Source organism: Lissotriton helveticus, chromosome 3_1 (assembly GCF_964261635.1).
Source record: "Lissotriton helveticus chromosome 3_1, aLisHel1.1, whole genome shotgun sequence".
Taxonomy (NCBI): Eukaryota; Metazoa; Chordata; class Amphibia; order Caudata; family Salamandridae; genus Lissotriton; species Lissotriton helveticus.
This window is the reverse complement of record NC_136061.1, coordinates 45,439,116-45,449,252: the sequence shown is the minus strand read 5'-3', so window position 1 is coordinate 45,449,252 and position 10,137 is coordinate 45,439,116. Positions and strand designations below refer to the sequence as shown.

General features: G+C 46.5%; 2 long non-coding RNA genes across 2 annotated transcripts; both read left to right on the top strand.

Annotated features, from left to right (window-relative positions):
• Window positions 1-7,908: 7,908 nt before the first annotated feature.
• On the top strand, window positions 7,909-8,586 carry LOC144824392 (uncharacterized). The gene is made up of 3 exons (XR_013608927.1): window positions 7,909-7,967; window positions 8,356-8,448; window positions 8,536-8,586. It is a non-coding gene; the product is annotated as an uncharacterized LOC144824392 (long non-coding RNA).
• A 5-nt stretch (window positions 8,587-8,591) lies between these two features.
• Window positions 8,592-9,232, top strand: LOC144824391 (uncharacterized). The gene is made up of 3 exons (XR_013608926.1): window positions 8,592-8,657; window positions 8,752-8,852; window positions 9,085-9,232. It is a non-coding gene; the product is annotated as an uncharacterized LOC144824391 (long non-coding RNA).
• Window positions 9,233-10,137: the final 905 nt, after the last annotated feature.

The following is a 10,137-nucleotide window of genomic DNA, read 5'->3' as shown; positions in this document are numbered from 1 at the left end:
GGGGAGATTCACTATGGGCTTTTAAGATCCCCCCTGATGACTGGGCAAGTTTCAGGTTGCCTTTGGCGATCTGCGAGCCCCAGTTCATTTTGTCATTAAGGGTAACCCCCAGATATTCAAAGGTTGAAACTCTATCAAGGGCCGTTCCCTCAAGGTGTGGGTGGGGGCAATTCAAGTGTAGCGAGTTATACACCATATATTTTGTTTTGGTGAAGTTGCTTTCCAAGTTCCTCAATTTACAGAAGCAGGAAAATGCTTCCAATGTACGCTGGATACCCCCCAGTGTTTTAGACAGTAGGAGGGTATCGTCGGCGAACATTAGCGCCGGGATTTTCCTGCCGGCTAGTGTGGGGGAGTCCAAATTGTTCACCTCCAATAAGTGGGCAATAAGGCTATTGAGGAATAGGGAAAAGAGCGCGGGCGCAAGTACGCATCCTTGCCTAACTCCCTTTTCAACTGGAAAAGGGGAAGTCAATGCCTCCCCTTCCCGAACCTCACCCTTGCATACGTCCCTGTATGCAGCCGCTTGAAAAGCTCGCACAGATAAGCCGGTGCCTCCGACTCGGTTAGGATAACCCAAAGCTTGTCCCTCTGGACCAGGTCAAAAACCAACCGAAGGTCCACAAATATCAAGTACAAACTGCCGCCCCCCAGAATAGCAGTCTTCCAATGGACCAGCTGGAGTCTAAAGAGCTGGTCCATCGTCGACACCCCGCCCTGAAACCGGCCTGCAGAGAGGACAGGACGTTGTTATCGTCCATCCAACATTGCAACCTGGTCAGGAGGGCTCTGGCAAAAAGCTTCTGGAGGACGTCAATAAGACTTATCGGCCGGTAGTTGGCCGGGTCCAGGGGAGAAGCCTTCTTGAATATGGGTATAATTTCGGCGCCTAACCAGGTGGGCGGAATATCCATACCTTCATGATCGCATTAAAAAAAGTTCAGATGTAAGGTGCCCATACCCCATCCTCAGTCCGATACAGGTCCCCAGGGATTTTATCCAACCCAGGGGCCTTTCCTGGTGTCAAACTCCTGATTGCTGCCTTAATTTCCATGATCGTGAAGGGATAACCACCAAGGGCCCTACCCAGAATGACAGGTGGATCAGGGGTTGTTAAGGCCACACAAGGGGCCGCCAGTACCTTCGGAGGGTGTAGTGCATAGAGGGACTTAAAGTGGGCAGGCCACACCTCCTCGCTGAGATTAGGAACGATGGCAGAGGCGCCAGAGGCCGAGCCACCACGGACCAATTTCCAAAATAACCTGAAGTCGCGGACCTCTAGGGCTTCTCTAATTTTCTCCCAGTTATCGGCTTCCCATTCTGCCTTAGCCGCACAGATTAGTCTTTTGTAGGCAAGGCAAGCGTTTCTGATAGACATCATGGTGCCATGTTTCACCTCCTTAATCAAGTAGGATTACGCCTCTCTACAACTGTGGTTAAACCAGTGGGAATGCTTAACTGCCTTCCCCCTTCCACTATGGGATGTTACAAAAAAGTCAGCTAGTAAGTTAAATAGTGAGGTATGGGTGGTGATAGGTTTCATTTTCTGATGCCCCGCCCACTTACACTTATATTTATGAGTTAGCATAATGTGTCTAACTAATGATATATTCATTTATGCATTTACGTTTATATTCTCCATCTCATTATTCATTTATGCGTGTGATGTTATTCAGTTTTCTTAGCTTAGCTTGTGTGCCACCATTTTGGGGTGCTTCTCTCTGCGTGCGAGTCGCACGCGCTCACTCCCCCTCCCGTAGGAATAGGAAAAACCCTGAACGCAGCAGTTTTCGTTTCTTAGCTAACTGTGACCGAAACTGATAACAAAAAAAATAATCAGTAATGTTCTCATGCGCTGGAGATGCTGAGGCCCGGCTCCGTGGCCTTGGGCAGAGATAACCAAATGTTGCTTTGCAGGTGCAGATGCCTCTTGTGTGAGGCCATTGTTCACCCTCTCCGGGGTCCAGTACTTTTCCAGTATCGGCGTGTTTTACTTTGCTATACCATGTTATAATGTATTTCTGTGATGAGATGAGTCAGTCCTCTCGGCGCACTCCAAGGGGTGAGGTCGTACAGGGCCCTCTCATATGGGAGTTTGTGGCCTAATAAAATACTTTGTTTATTCTTCTCCACTGTCCGGCTGACTTCTTATTTGGTAATTATAGGTGAGTGCGGTAAGTCACTCGGGTGGATTTGAGCCACGCTTATCAGATGGTGCCCGAACAGGGACCCCGCGATAAGGATCTTTCTCACCCGTAAGTGGGTAGCAGAAGGCCGGGGACCGTCTGGTCGGCACGGTGGGTCCGGGTAGCCATTTGATGCCAAGCTTGGTTCTCGCAGCGCTGACCCACCCTGCTGATCGGGAGAGGTCCCCGGTCATGATCTTACGCCGGGGTCCGGAAGGCGAACTTTGGAGCTGACCGTGTTGGTCCCAGCAGCCAGCGGTGGAGAATGGTAGAGGTCGGTACCGCGTATAGAAGGTGAGTGGTCCGACTGTTGATTGAGGGAGCTGGGACGCTCCAAGAGACTGGTGTGTCTCCGAGTCCGGCGTGCCTCTAGTGGTTGGAGGAGCCTGTGTGCTCCTGGGGCTAGTGTGCTCCGGGGAACTCAGAGTGCGAGTGGTGCTCTGACAGGCTTGGCGGAGGTTGGGTGGACGTTTGTTTGTGGTCATCCGACCGGGTGGTACCGCGGTCGAGGCGTGGCTCATTGCGGGCGGATTCTGGGACTCACCCGAACCCCTAGTGTGTGTGGTTTGATGGGAGCGGATCCCGGGTCTCCCGTGGTAAAGTGCGCAGCGATCTGTAGTGCCGCCCGGGTGGCGGATGATGTCCCCAAGCCATGCCTTTATTTGTCGCCGCTTTGCAGGATCTCCTGGCCACCCTGGCGGTTAACAATTCCTCGGTTGTTCTGCTTGGTGATTTTAACTACTGGCCAGGCGACCCGAGGGAAGATCTTTCTTCTAAAGACTTTTCTGCTACTCTACAGTGTCTGAACTTCTTGTCCCACATCTCGGCCCCCACTCATGTCCAGGGTCACATCCTGGACCAAATCTGGTCATTGCGCCGAGATATTTCACCCCCTTCCATACTTCCTTGCATTTGGTCTGATCATTCCATTATTTCATTTTCTATTTTCTCGGCCTCGACTGACAAGCTGCCCCTACCCAAAAACATACTAGTTCGTAGCTGGAACCAAACGGACCTCTCGATCTCCCTGGGCTCCTCAGCGCCTGATATCACTGACCTCTCTTTGAATTCGCAGTCAGAAGCCATTAGCACCTGGCTCTCCTCCTCCTGCGACCAGGTCGCCCCGCTCAAGAAGGTCAAATCCGTCCGCCCCTACGACGCTCATAAATGGTTCACCAGGGAGCTTAAAGACCTCAAACTCGATCTTAGGCGATCGGAACGCCATTGGAGACGACACTACTGTCCCACTCTCTGTGCTAAATATAGACTTCTCCTTAACGATTACAAAAAAGCGATCCTTGCGGCCAAAACTAAATACTTCACCGAGAGAGTTGCCCTTTCCGCCAATAAACCCCGAGAAATGTTCTCCCATGTCCAAAACCTTGCTACCTCTGACCGCACCAGCACTAGTCTTGTTCCATCACAGACCCTCTGCTCTTCGCTCAATGATTACTTTATTTACAAGATTGCCAACATAAAGGCCAATATTCCCATGGTGCACCAATCTGGTGTCTCCTGTCCCCTCCCTCTACCCTCCTCCTCTCTGGATCACTTTCCCCCCATTTCCATGGACCGTTTCCTCAATCTGCTCACAAAAATCAAGTCCGGTTCTCCGGTGGACTGTGCTCCGGCACGAATTCTCAAAACTCTTCTCTCCAGTTGTCCTGCTCCTCCTCTTGCCCTTCTCAACGCTTCCTTGGCTCTGGGTTCTGTTCCTTCCTCCTTTAAAACCGCCATAGTTTTACCTATTCTTAAAAAACCTGGTCTTGACCCCTCTCTTCTCTCTAATTTTAGGCCCTTCTCTCTTCTCCCTTACCTGGGCAAGATTCTTGAAAGCTACGTTGCATCTTTTCTGTCCACTTATGTCGAGGAGAACCACCTCTTGGCCTCCCATCAGGCGGGTTTTCGCCCAGGACACTCCACGGAGACAGTGGTCATCGCGGTCCTGGACGAACTCAAGGGGAAAGCTGACATCAATCTTCCCCAAGCCCTGGTCCTCCTCGATTTGTCCGCTGCGTTTGACACGGTCGATCACTCCATCCTTCTTGACCGTGTCAGCGCAGCGGGCGTTCGGGGCGCAGCCTTTTCTTGGTTGGCGTCCTTTCTCCAGGGCAGATCCCAAGCGGTCCACGTCCCCCGTTTCCGCAAATCGAGAACGGGGTGCACCCGTTTTACCGTTCTGGCCCCTCGGTTTTGGAACAGTCTTCCTCTCTTCATTCGCTCCATTCCCATCTACACCCACTTCCGTAAAACCCTTAAAACATTCCTGTTTTCTCAGGCATTCCCCTGTTAGTACCCTCGGATCCCCTCGTTGAGTCTGGTCCAGTCCTCAGCGCCAGGAAGCCGCTTGGCCGCAGTGCGCTTTATTAAATTTCTTTTTAATTTCATTTCATTTCATTTCATTTCATTCATGTGTTCCCCAATCTCGGAACAGTGAGTGTACTGTTCGGTCTGTGGTAGGGTCCAGGTTCCCCAGGACTTGGTCGACGGGCCTTGTCCCATTTTGGTAACACGTGTTTGGCAGGGATTTGACGCATAGGAAACGTGAATATATGTGTATGTGCTTAGTAGTGATTGTGCGGTCTGGGTGTCGGTGAGAGGGTGAGTGTGAATTTTGTGTTGGTGTGTGATTGAGTGGGAGAAGATGCCGTGTTTCAGTAGGCTACGGTGCCTCGGGTGCTGCTGCGGCGCCTCGGACACCAGATTGGCTGAGAGCCAACCCGCCCCAGTGGAGGGCTCACCTAATTTCGAGATTTATGTTAAACATGGATTGACTCCAATTTTGTTTACTACTTTGTGGCACAAGTATACCAAGGGTAACTTAGATTTGCAATGGCCGTTGACTGGTTCTTTCGATGTGGCAAAACTAGATTATTTGCAGGACAGATTGTTTGCTAAGCTTAGCCGCCAGAGTATGTTCGATTCCTTGAGGATGTGGCAAAAAGAAGTAAGGGAACGACAGATGAGAGAGGAGAAGGTGGCTCAGAAGAGAGCAGCGCAGACGATGGCACAAAAGGCGAGAGAACATACTAAGAAAGAGAATGAGATACAGATTGAGCGCCCAGACAGACTTCATAGGTTACAGACAGATAAAAGCTATGTAGTAAGAGAGGAAGAGCGAGATGAGATAGAGGACATTTTGAATGCTCGGCCCCCTCCCACGTATGCTCCGCAATCATTGTACCCCGTGTTGACGGGTTCTTCTTCCCCTGCGGTGGTTTCAGTTCCACAAATGGTTGCTCCTCCCTTGTCCGGCACCCCCACTTCCTCTATTTCGGCCCCTACTTTGTTGAAAGATGTTGAACAAGCATTGTCTTCTGTCACCTCTTCCGTGACTGCGCCCTTGGTTTCTTTCTTTGCGGCGAGCCCACCTGCCCCCTCTGTGATCTCTTCTGCACTTCCCACTGTTTCTGCTAGCGCTACCCCCCAAGGTGAGTTGACGACCCCGACTCGAGGTGCCGGAAGTGGAATACTTACCCAAGTACATAAATTGCTTACACGCTCTACTGTTGGGTTGGATGAAAAAACGATAGTGGCTAATCAGGCTTGTCAGTGGGCTAGGAGTCCTATTTACGTACTGGAAGACATCTGGTCCACAATGAAGGATTATGAGCCTCTGATGCAGCAGCATGCTTTATGGCATATGTCAACGACGCTAATAGCGTTGTGGGAGCAGGGTTATGGTGGAACGGCGCCCCAGGTTCTTTATGACATTAAGGACAGAGCCTATAGGGCTAATACTAGTATGAGGGATGTGTTATAGAATGTGCAGACTTTGCTGGAATATAGAAATGCATTGCCATCAGCAGGAGGGCCATATTGTTTTGGAGCGCATCCAATACGCGAAGTTCACCCTATTTTCCATCCTGAAGTGCCTGAAATGGTAGACCCAGTAACTAATAATGTGACCAGAGCTCGTGTAGAGGCTTGTTTCCAGGATCAGTGGGTATACACGCCTTGGAAACGGAGCGAGGTGTTGGCGCTGAAGGCGCAGTTGCCCGACTTTAGAAAGAACCTGACTGCTTATTACAAAGAATTGACGGAAGCAGCTTCCTCGACGGTCATGAATTTAGCTGACATAGAATTGTTCTTTGGATTACTGGTTCCGGTGGATGTTTGGAGGCAGGTGAAGGGTACAGATCATGCGGAGGAATTGGGAGGTACTTGGGAGGAATTTAAGGACTGGGACAAGGAACGGAAGCCAGGGGAAAAAACGAAACCTGAGATCTTAGCATTACCGGGACGAATAATAAAATGTATGCACTCTCTTATTCCTCCAAAGAAGGTGGATTGGGATAAGTTGACTGCATGTAGACAAAAAAGGAGGAAGCGGTTTCGGATTTCTTCACTCGTTTCGAGGAAGCCTTTTTGGATTTTAGTGGTCAGGATCTCTCTCAGGATGGGGGCTTGCGACTTTTCATTAATAGGTTCGTATCTAAATTGTTACCAGAAATAGCGGCTAGATTGCAGGCATCAGAGAGTACGTGGATGACGTCCACCCCCTCTGGTATTCTGAGTATGGCTCAGTATTATGAACATAGAGAAAATGAGAACAAAGACAGACAGGAAAAGAAAGCCAAAGACTTGAAGACAAGGGTGCTGCTGCAGCAGGTGTCGAACGGTCGGGGACGTGGAGCCCCACCTATGGTAGCGGGTCGAGGTGGAAGTAGTTATGGAAGGGGAGAGAAGAGAGAGAGTCTGGGGCCGAATCAGTGTGCGAACTGCAAAAAGGAGGGGCACTGGTGGAGAGATTGTCCGGAGCCTTGGTCCAATGCTGGACCAGGCAGAGGTAGAGGTCGTGGTGAATTTCGCAGGGATGACAGACAGTTTGATGAAGGAAGGCGACCAGGGAGAAATTGCTTTGAAGGAGAGAGGGATCGACAACATTTTCAAACTGAGTGTAACCTGTATGATAAGTTCCTTCTTGAATATCATTTACCCTGAACTCCCATCTGCAAGAATATTATGAACTGGCTGTATCAATGATTATATAATGTTTGAATATGTTCAAGTATTGTCATTGTAATATATAAGAAAAGTTATGCATGATCGTGTCTGTTTGCAAATACGCTTTTAGTATATACATCCACAAATTATTGGCGTGTTTGCTCCAAATTTGGTGTCTGATAGTCTTATTACGACGGGGAAACACAGTGAACATCTAACCCCGCGAGCCGGCATTTTGTTTAAAGATAGTTTATGTCCATGGAGCCAGAGTAGACAACACTGTATTACTATTAATAGTGCAAAGTAATTTCTCGAACAATATAGGAAGGTCTGTTCCGCAGATAGGATAATGTGTTCCCATACCAAAATGGCCGCCACATAAAGTCGTTCGTGATTACAGTAGACCGGGTATTCTATAATATATAACCAGCACATAGAAAAAAGGCCTAATAGGTCTTTGAGATGTATAGTATTGTAAAGATCACGAATATTAACTATTCTTAACATTACTTTAACTAGAGCCGCCATGAACGATCAGAGCTGTAATTCTTCCGGTACCACAGCCCTGGGTCGTGGCTTAAAGAATTAATATCAAAGGAAACAGATTGCACTTATAATCTGAATTAAACCCGAACGAGTGCAATATGTGGTAAATTATGTTACACAAAATAATTGTATCTTTGAAAGCCCGCATAGTAATTGAATATAATCACTTCCGGGTTAGTCCGGTCCGGAACCGAATATAAGTGCTTTGTAAGGTACCGGTTCATTCCTTTCGACTGATGCGAAGGAGGAGGACACGGAGGAACAGGGAGGCCGACCTGAATAATTAAGGTATGTGTACAGACGAGCCCCTAGATACTTGTATTTAGATATAAAGTAGGTGGCAGCCCGTTGTATGATAATCATACAAGATGGAAAATTATGCCATCTTTACGATTTAAATTTAGCGTTGTGTAATCACGACAGTGAGAGTAATACAACCTGGGATCTAGGACAGTCCGCCCAAACAGAACGCTGACTATACAAAATGAGCGTCATGTTTTAAGCTAAAACATACTATTGAGATTACATAGTGGTCATAATGCCTTTACCAATTTAAATATATTAGCGGGATGCAGACAACAGAAGCACAACCTACGGAGTATGGGATAGGAATATCAACTCGAGGTGTGCTCTAAAATGAGAGCTAAAAATTCCTTTTTAATGTTTATGTCTGCAGTTTACGCTTCTTCCGGGTTATACAAGAGAGAAGACCGGAACAATTGAGAATTCTCGGACAGTTCTAACCAGAATCTCTACCCGCATGTATGGGGTGAGTAATGTAATAGGGACCTTACATATATATTTGTGTGATCGTTAAAACACAGGAGTCCCCTAATTGCATTATTCTCATGTCCAGGACGAGATTTTATAGACAAAGACTCTAAGGGGATGAGCTATATCAAACACCACAAAGAGCACCCTTTATCAAATACGGTGGTTCCTCCGTGCATATCGACAATCCTCAGTCCGCAACATAAGGTAAATTAACCTGTCATTGCCGAATGAACTTAGGCAAGTGGATTATTAGTATTAATATTAAAGAGTGGCACTGTCCATTTTTTATTGCACTTAGATTTTTCGTTTATGTATGGAATATCATGAAGATTCCTTGGTGATATGACAATCAGAAAAGAGTGAGCGCAATTGAAAAGCCTCCTCAAATCAAGATAAAAGGTAGATCAGTTCTTTTTCATTCACCGCCGACAGGGCATGGGCTGAATTCACATTTGAAACCCTATAAGTGTTGACTTACTGGATTATAACTAACTGAGAGGCTGGCAAAGGGGGAGCATAATAAATATGAGAAGATTAGACAATCGATGTTATATATATAAAAAATAGACAGGGTATGTAGAAAACGTAATGATAATAGACCATGATGTTAAATCTTGTTATCTGTTTATAGATAAAGAAGTCAAATGTTTGTGTCCTGAAGAAGGTGTCAAGACCAATAACACCGAAACGCCGCGTCGACTTGTTTACAATACTTTGACTGTATAAATTTTATAAGGTTGCCAATTTTTCAATGGTTTTTTATTTCTGTATATGCTGCTGCAAAAAAATTTTTAGACTGTAACCCAGTTGGGAGGTTTCCTAATAAATTGTGTACAAATTTTTAATCATTTCAGTACTAGCGTTTTTTACTTTATATGTTGTGTGAATTTGATTAGTTTTAGCCCTGTATTATTGTCTATTGTGTCCAGTGGACAATGTGCTGAGTATCAGACTAGCCCTACACCCCTGTTCAGCTCTCCTACAGCAATCCTAGCCTGCGACTATTTTAACAGGGATTTGCTTTTCTGTATGTTTGTATTTCCCCTACCCTGAAAACAAAACAGGGGACCCTCCATTTTTTTGAATCTGAATTGTACAGCTTGTTAGCTGGGAGGCACAAATTTTCCGATCACATCAGATCAAGGCATAGTCCGACATAAGCATCTGAATTAATTAATGGATGCTTTAAAAACTTATGGGTTCTCTGAAGAGGAATTTAATAAAATTGTAAATGGCACCTCTAAAAACTTTACATCTATAGCCACCTCTAATAATGATGAGGAAAAATGGAAAGAGTTGTGGAATAATAAAAAGAAATTAGTCCGCACAGAACTCCATGCTGATTTCTTAATTGACTATCTTAAAAAAGGTATAATTCCCAGTGGCCTACAGGTGAAAAATGAACCTGGAGTGTTTATACGGCACGAAAAGTTCATTGAAAACTGGACCCTGATTGCCAATAGGTGCAGCAGGGATTGGATGCTGCTAATAATTGAAACTGCCACTGCCATTTTAATAATAGCGAGAAGGGAGATAGAAGACCTAGAAGCAAAACTGGACACATCTGCGTATGAAGACGCCAAGAAAAAACTAGACGAGATCCAAAAGGACGTCTCTGGCTACAGGGACTACCTTTTTGGTAAAAAAAGTAACAAATTCAATAAAGATGTGACCAATTATAATA